This window comes from Tupaia chinensis, unplaced genomic scaffold (assembly GCF_000334495.1).
Source record: "Tupaia chinensis unplaced genomic scaffold, TupChi_1.0 Scaffold000478_3, whole genome shotgun sequence".
Taxonomy (NCBI): Eukaryota; Metazoa; Chordata; class Mammalia; order Scandentia; family Tupaiidae; genus Tupaia; species Tupaia belangeri.
Window position 1 is genome coordinate 6,185,997 of NW_006159990.1, and position 26,819 is coordinate 6,212,815.

At 37.2% G+C, this 26,819-nt stretch overlaps 2 long non-coding RNA genes across 2 annotated transcripts in view; one reads left to right on the forward strand and one right to left on the reverse strand.

Moving 5' to 3' along the window:
- The window catches only part of LOC102475553 (uncharacterized), a 34,999-nt gene extending 28,727 nt beyond the window's left edge, over positions 1-6,272 (reverse strand). The window contains exons 1-2 of the long non-coding RNA XR_335635.1: positions 6,062-6,272; positions 4,888-5,004 (exon numbers count right to left, since the gene is read on the reverse strand). This is a non-coding gene — a long non-coding RNA (uncharacterized LOC102475553). The remainder of the gene's footprint in view (positions 1-4,887; positions 5,005-6,061) is intronic.
- A 90-nt stretch (positions 6,273-6,362) lies between these two features.
- Positions 6,363-26,819, forward strand: part of LOC102475827 (uncharacterized) — a 29,262-nt gene continuing 8,805 nt past the window's right edge. The window contains exons 1-2 of the long non-coding RNA XR_335636.1: positions 6,363-6,406; positions 20,331-20,384. This is a non-coding gene — a long non-coding RNA (uncharacterized LOC102475827). The remainder of the gene's footprint in view (positions 6,407-20,330; positions 20,385-26,819) is intronic.

Genomic DNA, 26,819 nt, shown 5'->3' on the forward strand with positions numbered 1-26,819 from the left:
ATTTAAGCAAGAAGTGACAGGAATTAACTTGTTTACTGTCTCATAATGGCCAGTAGTCAACCTGTGGAGAATATGGAGGATCTGAAATATTAGAAAGTACACTAGCATCTAATCATGCAATTAAAAAAAAAATAGGAACAAGCAGTTAGCGTAATGGCTATGTCGCTGGACTCCCATGTAGTCGACCATGGTTCACGTCCCGGACCTGGTGGCTTAAACTCATGCCGGGCATGTGTACGTGCATCCTCAAGATCCCCAGAGGAGAACAAAGAAGAAGGGACTGCGGCATGGCCATCCCACCCGGGGGGTGATTTCTCACTTTCTGTCTCTCTGTCTCTCTCTCTCTCTTTCTGATGAGCACATGCACCGTATAGCAAAAGCCTCTCCAAAAAAAGAAAAAAAAAACTCTACAGGTAAAAATAAATGAATAAGGGACCAGCAGTTAGTATAATGGCTATGTCGCTGGACTCCCACATAGTCGACTGCGGTTGGAGTCCCGGACCCGGTTGGTTAAACTCATGCCAGGCGCATGTGCGTGCGTGCCCAAGATCCCAAGAGGAGAATGGAGGAGAAGGGATTGCAGCGTGGCCATCCACCCCGGGAGATGATTTTTCGCTTTCTGTCTCTCTGTCTCTCTCTGTCTGTCTGGTGAGCACACACGCCCTATAGCAAAAGCCTCTAAAAATATATAAATAAATAAAATAAAATAAAAATAATAAAGACAAAAAAATAAGAAAAATGAAATACATTCCCTTATCCAAATGATGAATTATTTGAGTTTACAAACCTGAGAGAGAGAAATCCAGAAAGAACACTTTTGACATATCATCCAGAATGGGCTCTGTACTTTTGAGCTTCATGGAATATAAAATACATGAACAGCCTGCTCCATCTCAACTACATACCATGGCTTTTGGCTTTGGTATTCATAAATCTCTAATTCAGCAGCTTTATTACTTGGCCAGTGTAGAATGGACCAGCAAGTGGTATGGTTCTTAAAGCCCTGGACTTCAGTGTGTCTGACCACAGTTTGTCTCGAAACTCTTGGCTTAAAAGTCACACCAGGTGCATGTGTGTGCATACCCAAAATCCTGAGAGGACAATAGAGAAGGGATTGTGGCATAGCGATAGCTACCTCCCTGGGAGGTGATTTCTTACTTTCTCTCTCTCTATCTCTCTGTCTCTCTCTGGCAAGTGCACATGCCCTATGGCAAAAACCCAAAAATAAAACAAAATAAAACAAAGCAAAAACAATAGCAATACTAGGCAAATAATAATTGCCATAGTTAACTTAATGTTTTCTAAAGCCTCGGTATTCGTGATGGACACCTTATGATCTCTAATTGGCTTATTAATTCTGTAAAGTAGAAACCTTGTCCTATTTTAGAGATAATAAACTTGGAGGGTCTGAAATGTTGTATCTCAAAAGACAGAGCCAGCATTCAAACTTCAGTCTTGGGAACCAGCAGTTAGCGTAATGGCTATGTCGCTGGACTCCCACGTAGTCGACCGCGGTTCGTGTCCCGGACCCGGTGGCTTAAAACTCACGCCGGGCGCGTGTGCGTGCGTGCCCAAGATCCCGAGCGGAGAATGGAGGAGAAGGGATTGCGGCGTGACAAAGACAGAGCCAGCATTCAAACTTCAGTCTTGTCTGACCTTAAAGTCTACTTTCTTCCTTTCTTTCTTTTTAAAATTTGTCAAAGCAAACAAGTTTTGTTTGAATTGGTGTTGTGTTTTTGTTTAGCAGAGAAAATAATTTAATAGTTCTCATTTTTCTCCTTAGCCTCTGTGGCACTTCAAAAACAAAATCTCAGACACACAAAAATACAGTTATAGAAAGAACTACAGAAAAAATTTTATTAAAAAAAACTTTGCAAAAGAAAAAATTATGTCCTATTCACAGTAGTGCAGGCAGTAGCGTGCTGCTATGCAATCCTTGAGCCACATAGAAAAGCCAAAATCTCAGATCCTGGGTAAACCTGAATTCACTGGGCACAGGATTCTAGGTAGACATAGGGCTGGGGTAGGATCATGGCATGACAAGACCCTGTTGAAGGTCCTGGACTTTCTCTCTGTCTTTCTAATGAAAGAAATAAACATTCAACACACACACACATACACCACACACACACACACACACACACACACACACACTCACTCAAAAAGGGATTAAGAAGATGATCAAGAGGGGGAATTGGTCTAATTTGATGTCCCTGAGTGGAGAACACCAGCTGACAAGAAAATACCTGCTAAAATCAGTGAGTGTCTTGCTTTCCTCCCTGAAATGAGTTAGTCTTGTCAGCATAGTCACATGGAATGACTGCCAAATAGATCTCACACGTGACATGAAAAAAGTAAAAAAAGTCCTTTATTATGAGAAGTTAAAGTCCAAGTCATGCTCTGGAATGACTCCAGCACTGGTCAATGTGGGGACAAAGGAGGTGTGCTCTGGTCAGGAATACTGATGGGTTTCCATCACCATGATCTCATTTAGCACCTAAAGAGAGTGCAGCTCAAATAAAGTTCTAGGAAAGTCCAGCATCTCACAGACAGTCCATTGCCACTTGCCATCTACCCAGCGAATGTCTAGCTGCTTCTTCTCTATTTCATTTTTGAAGAATCAGACAAGATGAATCAAATGCTTATGTAGGTATTTCTTTTTCTGGGCACTGTTGGCTGCCACAAGAGAGGAAAATCAGGAAGGATTATCACAGGATGTCTTTCTAGCAAAAGAAACTTTTAGTAGCTAGAAAGGACCTCGGTTTCAGAGTCAGATATAACTAGATTTCTATTTGGGGTTCCAGCTGTCCTGAGACCTCAGCTGAGTTAACTTAATTACTCTGAATCATAAAAGTAGTATTTACAAAATGAGAATAATACATAGTGTGCAACTTATATAAAAATGTGTCTGATGCATACATGGTGCTCAATAAATTTTTGAGGTTTTTATTTTTTTGAATAGTTTCTTGCAGCAATAATGTGTATAGCCAGGAATACTGCTTATTAAATGTGATCTGTTGAAAAGCACTAAGGAGCCTTGTCCTTCACTAATTCATTTACCATCTCTTGAGTCTTACTTTTAACTTCTTTCAGAGAAAATTATACCCCCTTAAAGCAATTATAGAACAAAAGAGCAATTATGATTCTTATGATATTTATTCAGAGATCATTACTTGTAGAATTTGAGGAAAAAATGTTGAAAAAAAACAAGGTACTTTCATTATTATCATATATTTTTTACTGGGACTATTAAATGCCACACTAAACACTAAAGATAAGAGATATTTAATACCTTGAGAAGTTTTATTTCTTTGGAAGTTGTTCTCTTCCAAAATTTAAGATGATATTGAATTTTTCTTAGACTACTTTTTGTGTGAATTGTTCTGACATAGATTCACACCTATACAATCCTTAGCTATTAGTACTAAAATGTGTTTTCTCTCTGAGATATAAATGATGTTCAAAGGCCAATCACTCTGTACAAATGTCACTATCCTCAAGATTGATTTAGCATTTCTTCAACCTTCAACAGATTCTTGAATCAGTAATACATGGAGACACCATGCACATCAAATATACTAGTGTAATGCTTACAAAATCAATAAATAGTGGTCTTGTGAGTCTTGTTATATCTATTTTATTGATTAAGTTTTATTATATTTGTAATTACAGTTCAAAAATACAATTTGATGATCTTAAAAACGGTATTAACTCTTAAGTTCTCTTAACTCACAGGGCCTTGACTTTTTTCTATTTTTCTACAGTTAAACTTACTACACATTAAAAATAAGGAATAAACAAATAAGTCTCAGTAAGACAGTTTTCTCTGAGATGCAGGCACTCCAGTAGAGGCTCTCAATTGTAGTATTCAACACTACACAGAAAAGTACCTGGAGGACTCCTTTTGCTTAGAATTTTATGGAGATAATCAAAAAATTCATTGAGATTTCTGCATCCTACACTCTTTTATGAGAATAGCAGCTCTATATTATACATTCAACTCTAAAAAGCAGGTGCCGATTTTTGATGGTTCCTACTTAGCAAAGATTGGTGATAGCCATCAGTGGCATGACCAGCTAGGGAAATAGCTGGAGTTCACTTGTACTCCTCTTCTGCTTCTTCCGCTTGCATTTTCTTTCTTTTTATTTTATTTTTTTACATTAATTCACTGTACATCATTACAGCATACAAAATGAGATTTTCCATCCAGAATACACTGTATTGGCTCAATCAAGCACATCAGCATACATGTTATTGTCAACAAATAATTTTTCCATTTCTTATTTCTTGTCTATTTTGCTTTTTTTCCATCTTTGATTCCCTATATCCCATCCTCTGCCATCTCCCCACTTGCATTTTCTCCCACAAGAAATGGCCTGTCAAGGATGTCTTTGCTGTGTTTCAATATTCTTATTAACACTTCATATAAAGACTAGAATTCATTTAAAAGTATTCTATTAGAAGTCATATAGGTGACAGCTGTTTTAGAGGTGACCATTTGCCTTAATTTTTATTTTACTTCTATGGTCCAAAAATACCAAATTAGGAAAGAAAAAAAAAAAAAACACTGCAGATGCTATTTCCTTGATGAAACATGATCAAATATTATCAACTTCTTATGGTTTAAGTTAATTCAGTAGCTTAAGTTATTCAGCTATTCATAACTTTGATCAACATAGTTTTTGCTAGTTAGCTTAATATATTTTACAGTGTTCTCATTGGTAAGATTTGTGATTTAATGTGTCTGTTAATGTATTTGAGAATTCAGCTTTCTCTACTAAAGTCTCTGCTATTCAGATATGTGAATTGATTCAATTATTTCAGAGAAAATATTCATTCTTTTATGAGAAAAGTATAAAAACTCTAGCAATTCCATTAGGGTACAACCTTGGGGATGGTACATGAGACTTGATCCCTCAAAGGTCTTGCATTTAGCCCTTGGTCTCCGGAATACTGCCATGTCTATTTCAAGTGAGCATCATGTGCAAAGCTTGCTAGTAGATCCTACAAATATAAGAGACTGAGGTTTCATACATGTTACAGAATAAGTTGTTCAAAATGCTCTGTGTCTTTTTGCTAAGAAATAGTTGTTTAATATATGTCTGTGCGAGTGTAGAATTTGATTTGACATTTACTTTTGTTATTACCTGTTTGAGAAGTATGGAAAGCAGAAGTGACATTACCATTTAAAAAGCCCTAACAGTTGTACATAATTAAGTTTTCTTAGGTTACTTTGTGATACAGTATCTTAATTTTTTAGATATATCCTTGATCAAATTACATATTTGTGAGGCAATTACTCATTGGTCTCTGTAGAAGACTTTCCTTCCTCTCAAAAGCCCTGCCCTGTGTTGGGTGGCTCTGTGAAGGTATGGTTCATTGACTCCAGGGCGAGTGCTCTGTGTTAAAATCATGTGATTTGTGTCAGCTTTCATTGGGATCAGCATGCTCTCTGAGAAGATGTAAACTCCTTAGCTGAAAGAGTCACTTCTTGCTTAGGGCTAGAAGTTCAAATAGATATCTCCTGGCCTTATTTGAACAGTGATAGGATGGTAGCACTCTTCGTTGACACCCTCCGCACACACATGTACTTACCCAAAGTTTGGGGCATCACTGTTTTCTGGGTTCATCTCTAATGTCTTGTATTCTAAATCATTATGTATGTCCATTCTTTAATTTCTATTTTATAACCTATGTAAAAATGTAGCATATGTATATAACGCATACAGTTAACATGATAGCATGTCTTAATTTTCAATCTGACATGTCAAGAGTTTAAATGCCCAGGAAAACAGATTCTGAGACTTTGAGGTTTGCATCTACTAGTCATTGATTATGAGCTACTCCCAGAAAAGGGCGTGATTTTAGGCTTGCAAGTTTTTTTCTGCCAAGGACAACTCCTAAAAAAAAGCCTGGTTATGAAAGTCAGCAGCCAGCTCTTTCAGGAACTCAAAGAAAAGTATTTCACTCCTAAATAGGGATTGGGGTGACACATCACAACAGGCCCTTCAACTCAAGCCGCAGCTTGGGATTGTTCTCAGTGTTGGGTTGATTCTTTTACCTGAGAGTGTCTGCCAGGTCTGGTCTTAACTTGGTGTCTATTTTGTCCAGTGTTATCTTAGTTGTCCTACGTCTTCTCACAAATATCATGAATCTTGAGAGGACACCACTCATCAGGTAATAAGATAAGAGATAGGACTCTAAGAAACAGGTGGTCAAGGCATAAGGACCAAAAACAGAGTCCCCGTTGTTTAGCATTCACAAGAAATGGCTCGCACACAGGACACAGCTTGTAGCAATGACTGTGTAGTCACAATCTGCAGCCTGATGACACAATTACATTCCAGAATCAAGAATGTGGTCTTTGTGGCCCAGATGCACCAGACAAGGAACGCAGATCCTCAAGGTCAGTTAGCACCCAAAAAACTTTAGTAATAAACTACCCCAATTATCAGTCAAGAAAGGGCACCCATAGCTGACTTCATAGATCATTTTAGTTTCTTTGAAGCTCACTTCCTTATAAGAAAGCCAAACCCTTTTTGGACTGCTAGATGAAAACAAGGGCCCCAAGTTGGTAACTCTCTTTTGGGACACTTCCCTGTTGGGAGCTTTGCCTTTTCAAGAAACTCTGCTTTGCTACCCACTCTTGTCTGCACTTCTACTTCTTCATGATCATGAGGCATGAATCCCATTGCTTCATTGATGGATTCTGTATTGGTGTTGGGGCTGTAGTTACCTCAGTATCCTGCGCTGATGTCTCCCTTTTCTGCTCAACATTAGTCCAAACCATTCAGAGCACTAAGTAAGTAAAATATAGAGGGAAAAACAAACAAACAAACAAACAAACAAACAAACAAACAAAAACACTGCTGCAGAGGAAGTGGTAATTTCCCCCATGCATAGTCATTGCTGTGTTTGCCAATGTAAAGGTGAGAACTAAAGAAAAGACACCAGAGCGAATCCCACCATGGAGTCAAGTGACCCTGTGGAATAGGAAAGGCAAAAAAGAAGATAGGAGTAATGATTTAGTAAGGTAAAGAACTGTTTAATGACTGAGAAAAAGTAGTCAATGACAAGTTAACAACCATGAAATTAGAATTATAAAGTTAAAAAAGGACATAATGTTGGAAAAAAAGTGTTCAAGAAAATGTTAAATGATTTTAACAGGGTATTTCTGAGAAACAAAAAAGAATAAGAAAGGAGGAGCTTGATTGATCAAAAGGACTTCTAGAAAGACAGAGTCCTATGAGGCTAAGCAAAGGCCATGGACAGCATTCACCTTGGGGACTGTTCCCAGTCCTCTCAGGTTCACATGGTTCTTCATTAATGCGACTCTCATGTTAGGAACAGCAAGAATGTGATTAAACATAGTACTGATACTTTTAGTAAAAGCTTAATGCCTTCAAAAAGCATACTTTTCCAAAATTTCTAGACAAAATTCCTATTTTTGACCTTTTGCTTAAATCATAGTCAGGGATATCCTAACAATTTTCAACTGATTCTCCTTTCATTCAAATTGTTATTGAAATGTACCTTCCACCATGAAGTCTTCCTTGATAAGAATTTATTTTCACAGTTCTATTTAGTCTGAACATTCAAGTGCAGTGACACTCTTGCTTATTGCTGCCCTGTTTTTTATATCCTGAATATGTTCTTTATTGAATTATGTAAGCATGCGTGTGTTGAAATCTATTTCATAGTTCTCCTCATCAAGCTCACTAAGCCCACAACTTTGCAGGCAGCTTTGATGCCAATGGACTAGTGCAGAATAACAAAATGGTAAGAATGGCACCCTTTGTCACTCAAAAGGAAACCTATTTTAAGTGTCATTTAACCATATCCAGTTCAAAAGAGTGCACACTATACAAAAGCCAGATATGCCTGTGAGTCATCTCTTAGACGTTTTGTCTGAGAAATTCATTCATAAACACACACACGCACACACACACACACATCCCAGTGTGAAGATCTATAACTATTTCTAGCTCTATAACATGTACATCTGTATCTATAAATATAGAAACAAAGAAATAATAGTAGCAGGGGCTACCCATCATTTTTAAATCCAAAAGCAGTGATCTTCACAGATTTTTTTTTCTCCATGTAGAAGAGTGTCCCTGTGGAGAGGTCTATAAACAGAATGACAGTGCAGTCATGATATTTTATTCAGAGATATCAGTGTTTATTTTTAAACAAAAGGGAAAGCTCTCAAGACCCATTAGTTTTCTCTTAAACATAGACACACTTCACCCATCTCCTTTGGAAGCTGTGATAATTTTCATAGTACTCTAGATCATTTCAAAAAGAATAAAATATAATGAAGGGCTGTTCTTGCAAACACAAATTTTATAGAATCCTTTGGACTGGCAGCTTTGGAAATTCTTCTCTCAGGGGAAGTAAATTTAAGTGGAGCTGCACTTGAGTTCAGTTTGTATTCCCCTCTCAATTACCATCAATACAGCTGAATCAGGAGTTACACCAAAATTCCTGAGATGGCTTTTTAAAAACTAAAATAAAAGAAGAACGTGTTATTGCAGATGGAGGTGAAAGAAACCTTAATACAGGAGGGACAAACTCCCTGGAGGGAGGAAGCTGAAGGCATGACATCAAGAAACAAAGATCTTGAAATATCCAAAGCAGATTATGCACATTGTAATCTTTGTTTTTCTTTTAATTGTTTATGGTTGTAAATATTTGATGCAGTTTTGCTTGATTTAAAATACATAGTAATCTTTAAAATAGAAATATAATAAACAACCTAGGTTATTATCATAATATGAGAAAGAAACAACCAGTGAGTGTAATGTATTTGGGAGTTGCTCCGTCCTGTGTGATTAGAAATCTCTCCCAGACATGTACCCGAGGCATCACGGAGTGGTAGAGTCCCTTGTCACGGCTTATTGCTTAAACATGCTGCAGGCGACTACTATATCAGCATTTAATGGCTCAAAACAATAAGATATGTTTGTAAGACACAGAACATTATTCAGCAGTGCTTCGCTGTTGCCAGTAGATATATCATAGCGTGGGCTTTGAGTTTCCAATAAGTAAGAGGCACTTTTACTAATTAAAATTGCAAAAGGAACTTTCAGAGCTAGTTGTTGCATTTAAGTAACTTAAGGAAAACAGTTCACTCAAAAATAATAACCCAATCTGATTTTTATAAAATTCTAGCTTTTCTTTCATTATTAAAATTTGAATGATGAAAGCTATTTGATGATGATGATAATGTGAATAGTAATGTCTTTGTCTTGACTGATACGCATGGTAATCATATTGGAAAAAAGAAATGTAATACACTGTAAAGATCTATGTGATTCAATATAACATAAAATTATGATAATAAAATGAAATTTAAAAATCATAGACAAAATTAAGTAATTATAAGTGGAGTTATTCATCTCTTATTTACCTTTGAGCCTTCACATGAGACCCATACTCCTAAATATACAAAATACTCAACTATTTTCCAGAAGCTGTAAGTGCCATTGTGAGGGGTTTTAACATAGCACTAAAAATACCCATGAGAGCATCATTAAAGTTGCCCAGAATGTGCATCTTGATTCATTATTTCTAGTCTGACAGCTCTGCACTGAAAAACACACTCTGGTTCACACATACAAATGTCATTACCACTGCAGACTTCTCTCTGTTGACCCAAGGTACCATTGGGCAGGTCTGAATTGTGTCTACACAGCAAGGATCTGAGTCTGTTAGACAACAGAGCCAGATTTATCTGATTACATGAAGATTTTTTTTTCTAATATTTCAGCAGACATGCTAAAACCAAAATTTAGTTCACATTTTCAACATTAATCCAACAAATGTATATAAGATTTGTGATGGTATATACATAATTTGCAATTTTATTCTCATTCTATCACAATATGGATGTGCTCATTTTACCTGAGTCCATACTGAATATTGCATTGGAAACTATGACTAGGTAGATGAAACTGACCAGGGCACCAAGCATTATATTTATATATAGAGATACACAAAATTTGTAAGTTAAAAATTTGATGAAGACTGTCAGGGCTTGCTGTAAGCCAGATCTAAGATTAAGAACTGTTCTGTAGGTTATTAGCTCTATAACCCCAGGGAGACTGCTTCATCACCATAAAGCTCAATTTCTTGCCCTATAAAATGGAATTGGCACCAAAACCTGACTCACTGGGTGATTTTGAGATTAAATGAGGTAATTGTGTAACTCAAGTAACATAGTCCTTCACTTGTGATAAATGTTCATCTCATGTTACTTGAAAGGTATTTTCACAAGTGATTTTTAAAAAGACAAAAAAAAATCAAAAACAAAAATTGCCAGACTTAGAGTTTGAACTTTTCAATATACAACATTTATATAGCCCCTAATGAAGAGAAAAAAATGGGGAGAAGTGATGACTAATGTGTGTTCCTCTACAGCCCAGCCCCTTTAAGTTCACTTCATAGGGTTGTTCAAGAACATAATAACAGGCCACAAACACAACCGCCCTTCAATAACATGAAGGTAAGCTGCAGGGATGTGGGCAGAAGGCTACAAAGGTGCGGTAAAGCACAATGGGAGGAAACATAAAATAGCTGTTGGTCACTGGGAAGTAGTAACAGCAAACAGGCAGTGCTGACAGGGACCAGTCAAAGAAGAGGTGGCTTAGAGGAAGGGAGACAATAGAGCTTCCCATGAGGTAAATTTGCTGAGCTCCAAGCAGCAGGAGGCTGGAAAGTCAACTGAAGGATTTCCCCTTGTACTCTGGCCTGGGGTACCTCACAAGGCAGGAGGTCTTCTCTGTCTCTGTAGTTGGTGCACAGATCCAGACAACATGTCCTAAAGACAACCTAGGAGAGTGAAAAGAGCAGAGGCTCTATGTTTTTTCTCACATGATCACCACCTACCAGCTCCGTGAACTTGGACAAGTCATTTGACCTCTGTTGTTCAGTAGCATGTTCTGTAAAATGTGAGGTTACTGCCAACTCTTCAAGAAATGTGCGTTTACTTCTCTGATTCCCTTCTCATCCCCAAATTATCTGTTTCACTTATGTATCGATGTGTTTTTATTTTAAGCAGGACCCAGTGCTTAAAGTTCTTGCAAATTATTGGGGTAAATCATTGCCACTTTGGCACAGGAGTCAATTTCCTTCCTCTGTAACAATGGGGAACCACTTTGGCACAGGAGTCAATTTCCTTCCTCCGTAACAATGGGGAAATCATCATCACTTCCCATCATCCTGCGGCAATCATGTCAGTTGCAGCAGAAATTGTTCCCATTATTTATCTCGGTATTGCTCTTGTTCTGCAAAGCTCTCTAGAGCTTCAAAATTCCTGGTGCATTTGACGAATTTCGCTTTCAATCCGGATCCCAGATGCGGACCTTTATTTATGTATTAAAAAAAAAAAAAAAAACTCCCTGGCAACCAAACTTCAAGTCTTTAAACAATCTCAAGGAAAGCCTGCTGTCATTGGTTTTGCCCTTATCCAAATCTGCATGTACTTCCTGACCATAAATTAGGTCACAGATAAGTTTGGAGCTGCCAATCAGCCTTGGATTCATCAGGCATTTTAAACTGCTGGTGCTGCAGTACAAACGCCAGTGTGTGCCACAGATAACGGTATCATTTGCATAGTTACAATCAGTTAGTGATAGAATGCCTGAGAGGCAGAGGGGATGCATGGCAAATGCAAAGTCACTTTCAGATTTGCATTCATTTCGGTTTTAAATGGGAACAGAGAACCTGACTGAAAGGGGCATTGCCTCCTGTTCAGCTTGATTCGGAGGCGCCTGTGCCTATGGAGCGTTTCAACTCTTTTGAAAGTGCTTTGTGATCTTCCTATGAGCTATTCTTCTCAACAATGTATGACATCGCTAGTAGGCATTATTATCCATAATTTAGTGAAAGGGAAGTGAATCAAAAACAGGTTGAATGACTTGTTCAACACTGCAGGAAGTCACAGCCGAGGCAGAGGAAGAACCCACAGCTTTGTACAGGCTCCCCATCTGTTGCTAAGCCCCATTAGTCGTGTTTCCTACCTGCATCCAATAATTAGCCAAACTAAGTACTGCCAAATAAGGACATTGTATTGATTTTTTTCCCCAGCCTTTTCCTTCTTTTGAACTTATGCATTTAACTTTCAAAATACCATAAAAACAGCCTCCCTCCTTATCCCCCAAAAAGCAGGAATAATACAAAATAGAATGAGCCGCCGTTCATTTATTCTGAGAATGGAGAGCACAAGGAGTTAATGTTTCTAAATGCTGTGGCTGATGCTGTGAGGAGGCTGGTAAGCCTTGAGAGAATTGTGCTCTACTTAAATGACAAGTACCAGGATCTGATTGATATTCTCTGTAAAGTTTTCCCCAGTTACATGGTTTTTCCTTGGCACCTATGATTTATGGAATATCCCTGTATTAATTAGGCATATGCTAGTATTTTGGAGCAAGAGGCAATAAGACAATTCTCTAGCATTTCATTGCATAATATATACAATTTATTGAAAAGACATGATTTTAGAAACTGGGAGAAAAGGTTAAACACTTTCTTTAGATACCATAATGAAAAATGCTGTCATGAATAGATCGGGATCCCTTAAATATAAAAAAAAATAAAAAAGATAACTTCTTTAGTAGAAAAAAAAGGTTAAAAACCACAGCAATCCCTGACTCAGCAAACATAAGCAGTTGATAAATGCACCTGCTACCCTGTCTAAAGCTGATCTAGCCTTTTCAGGGTGGCCTTATCAAGTGAAGATCTTGTTGGAGAGTAATGAACACGGGGAAAGACGCTGCTCCTCAATTGCTCATCATTAGAGCACCGTCCATGGCTTAAGGGAGATCAGGGGCTGGGATAAATCAGTGCTCGGCACCTCCTGATAATTGGTACTCAAATCTCAGAATCCAGGTAGTTTTTTCAGCTAAAATATCTGCCACATGGCTACCCTGCTATACACATTAATATGACAAAGAAAAGTGGTGTAGCCATTCACCCTTGCAAAGGGAATTAGCAGAATTGGGTTACACATGCGCCTGACTCAGCGTGTCACAGTGAGTGGTCTCTTAGTACCTCAATTTCTCTCGCGTGTAGTAAGAATGACAGGGCACTTCTGAACAGGGCAAGTGAGAGCACTCAAGAGGGGATTTTACTTTTAATTAAAGTGCTGTATAACTGTAAAAACAAACCTACAGTTTCCAGAAAGTTAGCTATGTGAATGAAATATTTGTTGAATATCTACTTTTATGTGAACCTTAGGCATTTTGCCAAGAGTATTTCTACATATTTTAAGAACCCTGCTGAGCAGGTGGTTCAAAATGTTATGCACATGTGGCTAAAGATGATAGTGGTAGGGTCTCTAATTTGGGGGTCAGATGACAGCTCCAGACAACCTGCTTGAAGTCTGTTAAGAAATCCATAAAAAATCCAAAAATAGACTTCTCTTTTGTTTTTTAACATTTGTTCATTTGTTTCTTTCATGAGATAAAGAGAGCAAGAAAGGCACCCCTAAAGGATCTTCACCTCATGATCTACCCCCCAGTCTCAGCCCAGTCTACTTGTACTCAGGGAGGTCCTAAGTCAGATGCAAACCCAAGACCTTTCCCAATTCGGTCCAGTTGCATTGCCGCCAGGCCACCACCTTACCCCTGAGCTTTTCTTTCTATTACCTGCTATCTCTTAGTCTTGCTCAGTTCTCAATCCATTTTTTTACTCATGCAATAATCTCCAGGGACATGAGACCTTCATTTTTGCTATTTTTGTGTTGAACTCAGGTCTGGCATCCTTGGGCATTCTGAGGCATTCAACTACAGGTTGATATTTTGCTATAAGTAGAATTGTATATTCTTCCTCTACTGGATATTATCCCTCCCTAACTCACTCTGAAGGTTCCAGCTTTCTTCTTTAACATCCATGTCGTCATAGAGATGGACTACTTCTGTGAGCCTGGATCCATGGACTGGACTTGACACTCATTTGATGTTCATATTAGACAAGGCCCAGAGAGTCTACAATTGTAGGGTGATTCACTAACTAATGTACAGCAAGCACAGAAGTACAGGATTAGTTTTCTTCTGGAGTTTCTGAAATGAAACACTAGTAGCAATAATCACTCAGCCTGACTTATTGATGGGTATGCTGATGAGGAGCAGATCCAGGTTCCTTATCAAGGCTGTGAACAGTCAAAGGATGATTATACCAGAGTCATCATTTGTTCAACGTAGATTTACCTTTTTTAGTCTGCTTAAGAAAAACTCTACAAATTTCTTTGTCCCATTTTATACCTTTCCATTGGAAAAAAATAGATGGATATTCTACAATGGACAATTAGGTTTTTTACTAAATCTCTTCAGGAAACACACTTACATGGAATATGTTGCATTTCCAAAAATAGCAAATCTGGGCTGCCATGTAATAAAACAATCACCAACATAGGTTCTAGAGTTGGTTGCAAATATTCTTTTTTTTAAAATTATGTAGTGTTTACTTTTGAAACAGAAATTCTGTCACAGGCACTTACAATTGCCAGAGAGGAAGAGAGTTAAAGAGACAGAAAGCAAGAAATCACCTCCCAGGTGAATGGACATGCTATAATACTTTCCCCTCTATTTTCCTCTCAGGATTTTAAGCACACATGCAGATAAGCCCAGCATGAGTTTCAAGCTGCCAGGTCTAGAACTGGAACCACAGTCAGCCATGTGGTAGTCTAACAACATAACCATATATCATCTGCTATTCCAAAGTTGCCAAGATTCTTAGTTATGCAGCTTGGAGAAATTTATCTAATTTAAATCTTTTCCATCCTCTTGTTCAAAACAGAATGAAAACAGATCCTACACTAGAGGGTTGTTTTAGGAGTAAATTTGATAATGTATACTAGCCACAAAATATAGATCCTAACAAATACATACTTGATGACTGTAATTAAAAGTACATCTGCGGCACAGCGGGTGGCACGGAAGTTAAGGCACTGGACTCCCACATTGTCTGACCACGGTTTGAGTCCCAGACCCAGCACCTCAGGAATCACACCCACCAGGGATGGGTGAGTACATGCCCAAAATCCTGAGTAGATATTGGAGGAGAAGAGGTTGTGATGTGGCCAACTTCCCTGGAGGATGATTTCTCACTTTCCCTCTCTCTGTCTCTCTCTGGCTAGCACACATGCTTTAGAGCAAAAACTTATAAAAAAAAAAAATACCTGTAGACATGCATACAAAGGGCACAGACAGGGCAAACTCTGGTACAATGATACTTCCTGTAATAAATTTCCTCTATTACAGTGGATATTACTGTTTTCATCTTGTCTGAAAAGAAAAAGCATAGATAAATTAAAATGGCCTCCCCTGCTTTCACAGTTATTGACCAAGTTGGAATCAATTCAGGATTCCAATCCCAGCTTATTTCTACACGTACGCTTCTTAAATCACCACACTCTGCCTCTGACAACATAGCCCTCTCTGCAATAAACATAATTAGCATGAACAAAAAAGCAAAGGTTATGCTAAGCTTCATGAAATAAATAAAACATAGTCTCACAAATGCTACCTTCAACTTTATTCCACTTCCTCCTTCACCAATTCTTTATAACTCTTCATCCCCTAAATATCATTGAAGACAAATATGTAAGGCTGGGTCTTATCACATGATTTTTGCACTAAAAATGTTACCCACCATCCTAAATTGACAATGTTTACAGGGAGTGCCACTTCTTGTGAAAATTTGTAATTTTAAGGAGGATTCTTGAAGACCTAAATGTATAATATCCAAAAGGATGATACACTAAAGATGGAACTTAAACAGCATTAACAGAAGAGTCAAGGAAAACAAGGATATGAGAAGAGTGATATTTTGTTTTAAATGAACTATTCTTTTTAAAATATTTTGTTTAAGCTTATTTATTTATTATTATTTAATTTGATCAGAAGAGAGAGAGAGGGAAAGTGAGAAAGCAAGTCACCTGGTCCAGGACCCAAACTGTGGTCAGGCATGTGGGAGTCCAGCTCCTTTAACCACCACACCACCTGCTGGCCCCGAGAGTCTCTTCTAAGATGTTCAGATCTCTCCCTTTTCAGGAAATTATCTATCCTACTAACATATCTCTGCTCTAAGTTGTTTTTATATTGTTCTTATTTTTGTTTTCCTATTGTAAAATTTTATGGCAAAGTGGTTCAGAAATTATTATAATCATATACAAACATATCAATCATCTCATGACTACTCTTTTAAAATACAGACAAGATAAACAATTTTGTTCTTTTTATAAGCCAATAAGCATGAATAATTCTAACTTGTCTCCATGAAACTTAATGCTATTCAGTGAAAATATATTCCATTGCGCACATACACACACACACACACACACACACACACACACATCAGCACTAGATAACCTTCAACAAGATCCTTTTTTCTCAGTAAATATTTTAAAAATGTAAAACAGTACTTGATAAATACTGTAATTTAATGACAATTGATAATGGGGTTCCTTCCGGCTCTTGTCTTAATATAGTTCTTTACTTAACATAGTTCTTATAAAAATTGTCTTTAGCAGTAGAGCCTTTAAAATAATCAGAGGCCCTTAAAAATTAGGAACGAGGTAAACAGGTCAATCCAGTAGCAGGATGGCCCAGGTTCTAATGGATAAGATGCCCTGTGCATCAGCATGTGTCTTCAGGTCTTAGAGTTCCTCCACTTGCTAACTGGGCAAGTTTATAAAATCTCTCTGAGCCTAATTTTCACATTTGAGTACAAGGGTGGGATCATTTCTGCGTCCCAAAATTGAGGGATCAAAGGAGAGAGGTGATACAACATGTCTAAAAGCATCTGTCATGGTATTCAGTATAGTCTTGGCCATTATTATTAGGCACATGAAAACTATGCCATAATCTCAGGGTAACCAAAATCCGTGCAAATATAATAGAAGGTGATTTTTCACAGCCATTTCTGTAAGAAGGCTTTCTCTCTCTTCTTCCTCTTGCACATAGCACAACATTCTCACCACCTACGGTTCATTATTAGAAGTTATAAATCCAAATACTGCCATTCACAATATTCATATTTCTAAAATGTATCCTGACTGGTTTTTGGTCATCTGATGAATCAAGGTCCACTTTGACCTAGTCAATCAGTCTGGGGAAAAAATGGGTAAAAGGGTGTTGCTTCTACAAACTGGGAAAAACAGTAATAGAACTTCCTATAAACAAAAAATGAATTAAATAAGAAGTGTTCATGACCTTGGAGATGTTTTTTAAGTCTATTTATACCTAGCCATTTTGATTAGCTTTGTTCTCATAAACCTTGTTTGTATGTATTATAAGTTTCAAAAGAGTTTGTGGCAGCTCTTGTTTTCTCATTCTATACAAATGTGTCATCATTATTGACTTTGCTTAATGAAAAATTGGCTTTCCTGTGTCATCAGTATTGATCTTGATGAGGGGGAAAGTGACTGTTAACTCCCAAAATCACCAGTACATATTTAGTCATCCCCATTGATACTATGAGAAATAAATTAGGCATCTTTTCCTTACCTGCAATAACATCACTTCACTCTGTAAATGGAAAAAAAATTGTATAGATGTATTGATGGCATTTTGCGTATTCATTCTTCTATCGATGAACATTTAGGTTGCTTCCATGTTTTAGCTATAGTTAAAAATGTTCTATGAATAGGGGTATACAAATACATCTTCAAGACTCTGCTTCCAGTTCCTTTGAGTTGCACCCAGAAGAGGAATTGCTGAACTATATAGTAATACTATTTTTAATTTTTTAAGGAACTATCATATTGCTTTCCACAGCAGTTGTACTATTTACATACTTGCCAACAGTACCCAAGTTTCACCTTTCTTCATATCTTTACTGACATTTTTATTTTGTGTTTTTATGATAGTAGCCATTTTAACAACTATGAAATTAAATATCTTGGTAGTTTTGATTTACATTTCTTTAATGATTAGTGATGTTGAGCATCTTTCCCTGTGCCTATTAGATACTTGCACACTTTTTAAAAAGGTTTTTGGCATAGGATATGTGTGCTCACCAGAGAGAGAAAAAGAGAGACAAGGAGAGGGAGGGAAAGTGAGAAATCACCCCTCCCACCCGGGGAGGGGGGAGGCATAGTCGCACTGCAATTCCTTCTCTTCCATTTTTCTCCTGGGATTGTGGGCACACATCCACATGCACCTGGTATGATTTTCAAACCAGCATGTCCAGGTGTCCAGGACTCAAACTTGGTCAACCATGTGTGAGTCCAGTACTTTAACCTCCATGCCACCTGCTGGTTGGCCGAGTCATACATTTTTCTTCTTTTTCTTTTCTTTTTTTTTTTTTTTTTAGGGGTTTTTGCTACAGGGTGCATGCACTTGTCAAAGAGACAGAGAGACAAAAAGTGAGAAATCATCTGCTCCCCACCCCCAGAAGGATGGCCATGCCACAATCTCTTCTTCTCCATTCTCCTCTCAGGATTTCGGGCACATGTGCACATGTGCCTGGCATGAGTTTTAAACTGCGAGGTCAAGCACTCAAACCTCAGTCTACTATGTGAGTGTCCAGCAACATAACCATTACACCATCTTCTGGTCCCTCTGCATACCTTTATTTCACTTTTAAAGCTAAGTGACTTATGTGATTGAATCTATAAAAGAAAATTAAATAAAAAATAATAAGTTTTTCTCATAAAATAAATGTCTGTTAAAGTGCTTTGACCATTTTTGAACCAGGTTGCTTTTTCAGTGCCTAGTTTTAAGCATTTTCTCTACATTATATAGATATTAATCCTTTATCAGAGATATTTAAAACTATTTTCTCCCACTTTGTGGGTTTTCTTTTTAGTCTGTTTGTCTTTTGATGCATAACTCAAAATTTTCAGAAAACTCACTTTGTCTACTTTTATTTTCTGTGCCTTTGGTGTCATATCCAATGTTGTCAAGTTTTGCCCTGTTTTCTTCAAAGAATTTTATAGTTTTAGGTTACATTATTGTCTTTGATACATTTTTGCTTTAAAATTTTTGTATATAGCACTAGGCAACGATACAAATTTATACTTTTACATATGGCTGTTCATGTTTCCCAGCACCGTTTGTTGAAAATACTGTCCTACCTCCATTAAGTGGTCTTGGTGCTCCTGTCAAAAATTGCTTGAGAATATATGTGAAGGTTCTTCCTCGTCTCTCCATTCTGTTTCATTGGTCTATATGTGTCTTTACGCCCATACCTATGCTCATAGCACTCTGGTTTGATTAATGTAGCTTTGTAATAAATTTAGAAATTAGGAAATTAGAGTCCTCCATCTTTGTTTTTCTCAGAATTCTTTTTGATATTTAGGGTCTTTTGGTATTTTATATAAATTTTAGGATAAATTTGTCTATGTCTGAAATAGAAAAGGAACTAAGCTTTTTTTGTGTGTGTGTGAATGTATATATTTCTTTCTTTCTTTTTTTGGAGAGGTTTTCGCTATAGGGCACGTGCGCTCGCCAGACAGACAGAGACAGAGACAGAGACAGAAAGCAAGAAGTCACCCCCCAGGGGGGATGGCCATGCCGCAATTCCTTCTCCTCCACTCTCCTCTCGGGATCTTGAGCATGCATGCACACACACCCGGTGTGAGTTTTAAGCCACCGGGTCTGGGACGCGAACCGCCGTCAACTACATGGGAGTCCAGCGACATAGCCATTATGCTAACTGCTGGTCCCTGAATGTATATATTTCTTAATGAGAGAAAGAGAAAGTGTAAAAGACAAACACTCTCAACCGGGCCTCATACCATGATCTTCCCTGTCAGCCTTTCCCAGTCCCATAGGATTATGGGCACATGTGTGCGCCTGACACATAAAGGTCAATCTGGGAACCAAACTCCATCTTCCATAAATACCCTAGCACTACTGGGCTGTGCCACTGAGGATGGGCTCATCATATGAACTATGAAAGGGATTCCATTAAATCACTTTGCATATATTGACATCTTAATATTAAGGCTTCCAAATAACATGGAATGTCTTTTCATTTATTAATGTCTTTTTAAGTTTTTTTCAGAATGTTTTATAGCTTTAATTGAATAAGTATTTCATCTCCTTGGTTAACTTAATTTCTAAGTATTTTATTATGCTATTATAAATGAAATAATTTTATTAATTTCCTTTTTCAATTGTATATTGTTACTACATAGAAAAATAACTTTTTTTCACCTTGACTCCATATCTTGCTACTTTGCAGAATTTGTTCTTTAGTTTTAACAGTTTTCTGTAAGATTTTTAGAATTTCCTACTTGTAAAGTCATGTCATCTGTGAACACAGATAATTTCATTTTTCTCTTATCATTTTCTAATGACTCTGGCTACACTTTCTAATAGGATGTTGAATAGAAGTGTTGCAAGTGCATCCTTTCCTTGTTCCTGATCTCAAAGGTAAGTCTTTTAAGTCTCTCACTATTGAGCATTATGACTTATGAGAATTTTAAAAATATGACTCTTACTACATTGAGGTAGTATACTTATATTCTTAGTTTGTTGAGTGTTTTTTATCATAAATGTGTTATGTAAATTTATATATCAGTTGAGATGATTATATGCCCCCCCACCAATGTAGTGTTTCACATTGAGTGATTTTGGTATGTGGAAAAATCTTCACATTACAGGAATATATCTCCCTTGGCCATGGTATATAATCTTTTGAATATGCTGATTAATTCTGTTCATTAGTATTTTGTTGAGGATTTTGGCATTGATGCTCATAAAGGATATTGGACTGTAATTTTCTTTTCTTGTAGTGTCTTTATTTGGCTTTGATATGAGCAAAATGCTGGCATCATAAAATGAGTTTGGCCGTGTATCTTCCTTTCTGAGCTTTTGGGAAAAATTTGAGAAGAATTCAGATTTTCTTTGTTTGGAGATTTTTGATTACTGATTCAATATCGTTGCTAATTATAGGTCTACTTAAATCTATTCATTCATGATTTAATCTTGCTAGATTTTGTGTTTCTAGGAATTCATCCATTTCAACCAGGATATCCAGTTTGTTAATTTACAACTTATTTCTAAATATTATTGAAGAATTGACTATTTTTCCCTTCAATTCTGTTCATTTTTTCTACACATACTTTGATGGTTTTTCATTAGCTGCATAAAGTGCTGTGTGTGTGTGTGTAAATATATATAAATATACACATATTCTTCCATATTAAGCCTTTTATTAGTAAATAATGTATTTTGTCCCTTATAAACTTTTTAAATATAAAATATATTTTTTCTGATATTAGTATAGCCACATCCACTTTTTTTTTTTAGTCTAAAGTGAGTCTCTTGTACATGGCATGTAGTTACATCCTTTTTCCTGTCCATTCTGGAAGTCTGTCTTTAGATTGAAGAGTATAATTTATTCACATTTGAAATGATTACTTACATGGGATCAGCCAGTTAGTGTGGTGGTTAAGGCAGCTGGGTCCCACATGATCGACTGCCTGATATGAGTCCTGACCCCTTGACTTGAAGAAAAACACTCTTGGAGCCTGTGCAAATGTGCCCAAAATCCTTAGAGGAGAACGGAATAGAAGGAATTGCAAAGTGGCCATCCATCCTGAGGGATCCTTTCTCACTCTCTCCTTCTCTCTCTCTCTCTCTCTTTCTCTCTCTCTCTCTCCCTTTGGTAAGCACACATGCACATATGCAAATTTACCCCCTCCAAAAAGTGATTACTAATATGAAAAGGCTTGTTTCTGACAGTTTTCTACTTTTTTTTTTTACATATACTTTATAACTTTGGTGTCTTATTTTCTGCACTACTGTCTTCTTTTGTACTTAGGAAACATTTAAATTTCTATCTTGGTTCCTTCTGAGTATATTCTTCAGTTATTTCATTTGTAGTTACCATAGAAATTATATTTAACATCCTAAAGTTATAACACTCTAATCTGAATGCATACCAGCCTAACTTCATAACATAACCCTACTCCTTTGACAGCTCTGTCTTCATTTTTTAGTTGTTAATGCATAAAATTATATTTTTATCCACTATATGTCCAAAAAGATAAGCTAATATTTTTAAAGCATTAGTTTTTTAAATTTTGTAGAAAACAGAATATGCACTTTCAAAACAAATTTGCAACCATACTAACTAACTTTTAGATTAGCTGTTTTATAAATGTATTAAATATTATGCCAAAAAAATAATTTAGATTTATACTGTTCCCTGTATTTACCTTTACGAAGATCTTTATGCCTTCCTACAGCTTCCCATAATGATTAGCGTTCTTTCATTTTGACCTGCAGGAATCCCTTCAGCATTTTTTTGTAGGACGGTCTAGAATTAATAAACTCTAAGTTTTTGTTTATCTGGGAATTCATGCTTCATTTTTGAAGAACAGTTTTTTTTTTTTTTTTTGGAGAGATTTTCGCTATAGGACGCGTGCGCTCGCCAGACAGACAGAGACATAGAGACAGAAAGCGAGAAATCATCCCCCAGGGGGGATGGTCACACCGCAATCCCTTCTCCTCCATTCTCCTCTTGGGATCCTGGGCATGCACGCACACGCGCCTGGCGTGAGTTTTAAGCCACCAGGCCCGTGACGTGAACCGCAGTCGACTGCGTGGGAGTCCAGCGACATAGCCATTACGCTAACTGCTGGTTCCCAAGAACAGTTTTGATAAATATGGGATTATTCAATGAGATTTCCTACTCCCCTTTTGCACTTTGACAATACTGATTCACTGCTTTTTGGCCTCCAAAGATTCTTATAGAAACCTACTAATAATCTGGAACCAGCAGTTAGCATAATGGCTATGTCGCTGGATGCCCATGTAGTTGATGACGGTTCGAGTCCCAGACCCGGTGGTTTAATACTCACACCAGGTGCATGTGCATGTGTGCCCAAGATTCCAAGAGGAGAATGGAGGAGAAGGGATTGTGGCATGGCCATCCCCCCTGGGGGGTGATTTCTCGCTTTTCGTATCTATGTCTCTGTCTGTCTGGTCAACAACGTGGCCCATAAAAAAAAAAAAAAAAAAAAAAAAAAAAAAAAAAACCTCTCCAAAAAAAGTCACTACTGATAATCTCATTGAGGATTTCTTATACATGACTCATTTTGGTTTTCTTTTTTTTTTTTTTAACCTGATTTCATAGGTGTTTTTAATTATATCTTCCATAAAATTTAAGAAGTTTTGGGAAAGTATTTTACAAAATATTGTGTCTTCCCCTTTCTTGCTTCTTCTTCTCGGAGACCATAATGCATATGTTGGTGCATTTGACTGTGTTCAAGAGCTCTCTTAGACTCTGTTTAATTTTCCTCAGTCTTCTTGCTTTCTGTTTCTCAAGTTCAGTAATATCTGTTGTCCTATGCGTGGGTTTCCTGAGTTTCTTCTCTGCTTGCTCAACTCTGCACTCACTATTTTCACAATTTTCTTTTGGTTTCCTCATAGGTTTGGTCTTTATTGATAGTCTATTTTGTTCATACATAATTTTCTCAGTTTTTCCCACAATTTTTTTTTAGTTCATTGAGCATCTTTAAGATAATTATTTTAAAGTCTTTTTTCTAGTAGATCTTCCACTAATTCATTTCCAGGACATTTTCTGTCAGGTTGTTTTTCAGCTTATTTTTTTTTCCTTTTAAATAACTATACTTAGCAGTTTGTTTCTTTTTTTTTTTTTTTTTTTGAGAGGTTTTTGCTATAGGGTGCATGTGCTCGCCAGAAAGAGAGAGAGAGAGACAGAGAGACAGAAAGTGAGAAATCACCACCCAGGGGGGATGGCTATGCCACAATCCCTTCTCCTCTGTTCTCTTCTCGGGATCTTGGGCACGCACGCACACGCGCCTGGCATGAGTTTAAGCCACCAGGTCCAAGACTCGAATCGTGGTCGGCTACATGGAAGTCCAGTGACATAGCCATTACGCTAACTGCTGGTCCCAAAGAAATGAAGCTACCGGTCCAGGACTTGAACTGTGGTCGGCCATGTGGGAGTCCAGCATCCTTAACCATCATGCCACATGCCGGCACGCAATTTTTTTAAATGAAAAGTTGATATTTGAATCTAATAATGTAGTAACTCTGAAAATGAAAGTCCCCACTTTCTTGTGTTTGCTGTCCTTTCTTTTTGTTTTTGTTACTTTGGTTGCTATAGACTGTATCAACTTAAGATGTAAACTTCTCAGGTCTTTTCTGAGCACGAGAGGTGACTTTCTAATTTTCCCTGTATATGAGGTTGGTTTAGAATGTTCTGTTCTTCAGTGTCTCTCACAAAAGAAAGAAAAGAAAAATAAAGGGGGAAAAATCCTCATTTAAAAAAAAATTTCTAGTCACTTTAGCCCAGTAGCAAGGGATTTGCAGAAAGGGAGAAGGTAAAACAATTGGTGCTGCCCCTTTGTTTGCACCGTGATCATAAGTAACAGAGCACATATCCCTAATATTTGGAGAACAGGGTCCTTTATTTTCACCCTTGCGCCCACAAGCTGTGTGCAAGCTGCTCTAGGAACACATGCATAACTGCCTGCCACAGAGCTGACAGGTGGGAGATGGATAACTGCTACTGTGTTAAGATCTGAAATGGACTGAAATTAACTACAATTTTCTGTCCAATCCTTCCTTTGGAACTTCCCTGGAAGTTACAAGCCTTTGATAGACTCCAGAATTTCAAAATAGTTACATCAGACAGATTCTACCAGTTAAATTGTTATCCAGGTAGAGAAACATATTTCTGGTGCTTTCTCCTCCACCATTTCCCAGAATCCTGTTATTACTTTTTAATTGAATAGAAAAAATGATAAAATTAAATAAAGATAATATGCAAAAATGATGAGGATAAATAAATTAATACAGATAAAATAATCTAATCTTGAACATCCAAGATTTGACCCCAACCAAATTTATACCAAAATTAAATTTCCACTAAATGTTAGCATGCTAACACGCTGAGTGTTGGAAGTTATTTTAGCTTTTAGGTCTGTTAATATACTTTCTATTAACATGAAGGGGAAAATAGCCCTTTTATTGTGGCCTTTAGACAATTTTACCCTAGTATGAATGATAATTAAAATGCAACCTTCCAGGTAATAAAATTATCTACATAAAAATTATAATTCACATCATTTTTACCATTCATACTCATGCTAAAAAAGTACATTTCATTCAATGACAACAAAGATCACTAACCTATAAAAGAGAATAATCAGTGCTTTAGGCTGTATTTTCAATTTAGATTATAACATTTATTGTCTGCTATGTGATTTTTAAGCTTTTTCTCCCCAAAGTAATTGGCCTGTGTTTTATATTTTTAAACTGCCATCACCCTTTATACAATTAGAAAAATGTGTAAAAAATGTACAGAAGGGATAATGGGATGCTCAGTCTTTCTCTGTGGACCAATTTTCCTAGACAAATAATCCTCTCATTATTATTTATTCAGCTGGCTTTGTAAATAAATTATTATTATTCTAGGTTAGCAGTATAGCTGTGTTCATTTTGAAGATCTGAAAAAAGGTATACATTGCTTTGTTTTTACTCTTGGCTTCTTCTCAAACACATTTGAACATCTTGGCAACCATTTAGTGCCACTGGCATGACTATAAGTTTGAAGAATAATTTTTATCCATCTTGGTGATATTGTTTTTCTAAAAACACATAAACAAAGAAGTACAAAATACACAAATATTTGTTTTTTGTGAAGGATTTATATTTTGATTCCTCACTTTACTGTCAGTTTATTGTATTTTAAATAAGACATAATGTAGTCTTAGAACACTGTTAAAGGCAATGATGAGAGGATGAAGGCCTCACATTAGGTTTGAAAGTAAATATGGTTGAAGGAAACTATAGGTCAGTCTTAGAGTGATAGTTTCAAGGTCCTGAAGAAATAGGACCAGAGCCTACTTCCACCAGTGTGGGAGCCTGCGCACCAGTGACTCTGTCGAGGCCATTTTTATGAGTCTCTTATTATTACCATCTTAGGAAGTCCTTAGGTTTTGGTTTTTTAGAGCAAACAATTACACAATGACAAAGGCCATGATTGGTTCACCTTTAAAACTTCACCTTTAAAACCATACTCTGATTGGCTACTAACCATGGCGCTCACCGATTGGCGAGGCTAGAATTTTTTAGATTTGCATACTTGGCACCTCATGATTGTTCCACAAAAGCAACCAATCATAACCCACCTTTTGTAATTTTTTATTTAACTAATCACCACCCACCAACAAGTCCGGCATCATTCGTGACACAATACATCAACTCCAAAAATCTCTCCAACAACGTAAAAATCAACTCGCCGACAATCCCTTATGGTCTGCCTAAAATGGTCTCCTCCCTTTCCTGCTCCCCCTCCTTGGCCCATTCATTGACCTTTTAATTGTTTGCTCACTGGGATCTGTTATATTTAATAGGCTCATGTCATTCCTCAAACAAATTGACTCACTTACTATGCAGCCTATCCAGGTCCACTACAGTAGATTAAAGATAAAAGACCAACACCCCTATACTGGTCTCGCCTGAGGCAATAAATCAATTAGCCAAAGACGAATAGCCTTTTCCTCATCTCTCAAATTAAAACGGAAAAGGGGGATATGTGGGAGGCTGCGCACCAGCAAGTCTGCCAAGGCCATTTTCATGAGTCTCTTACTATTGCCATCTTAGGAAGCCCTTAGGTTTCAGTTTCTCAGAGCAAACAATTACACAATGACAAAGGGCATGATTGGCTCCCCTTCAAAGCCTCACCTTCAAAATCATACTCTGATTGGCCACTACCCATGGCTTTCACTGATTGGCGAGGCTAGAATCCCTCAGATTTGCATATCCAGCATCTTATGATGGGTCCACAAAAGCAACCAATCAGGGGGCGCCCGCCCAACGGCCCCGGGG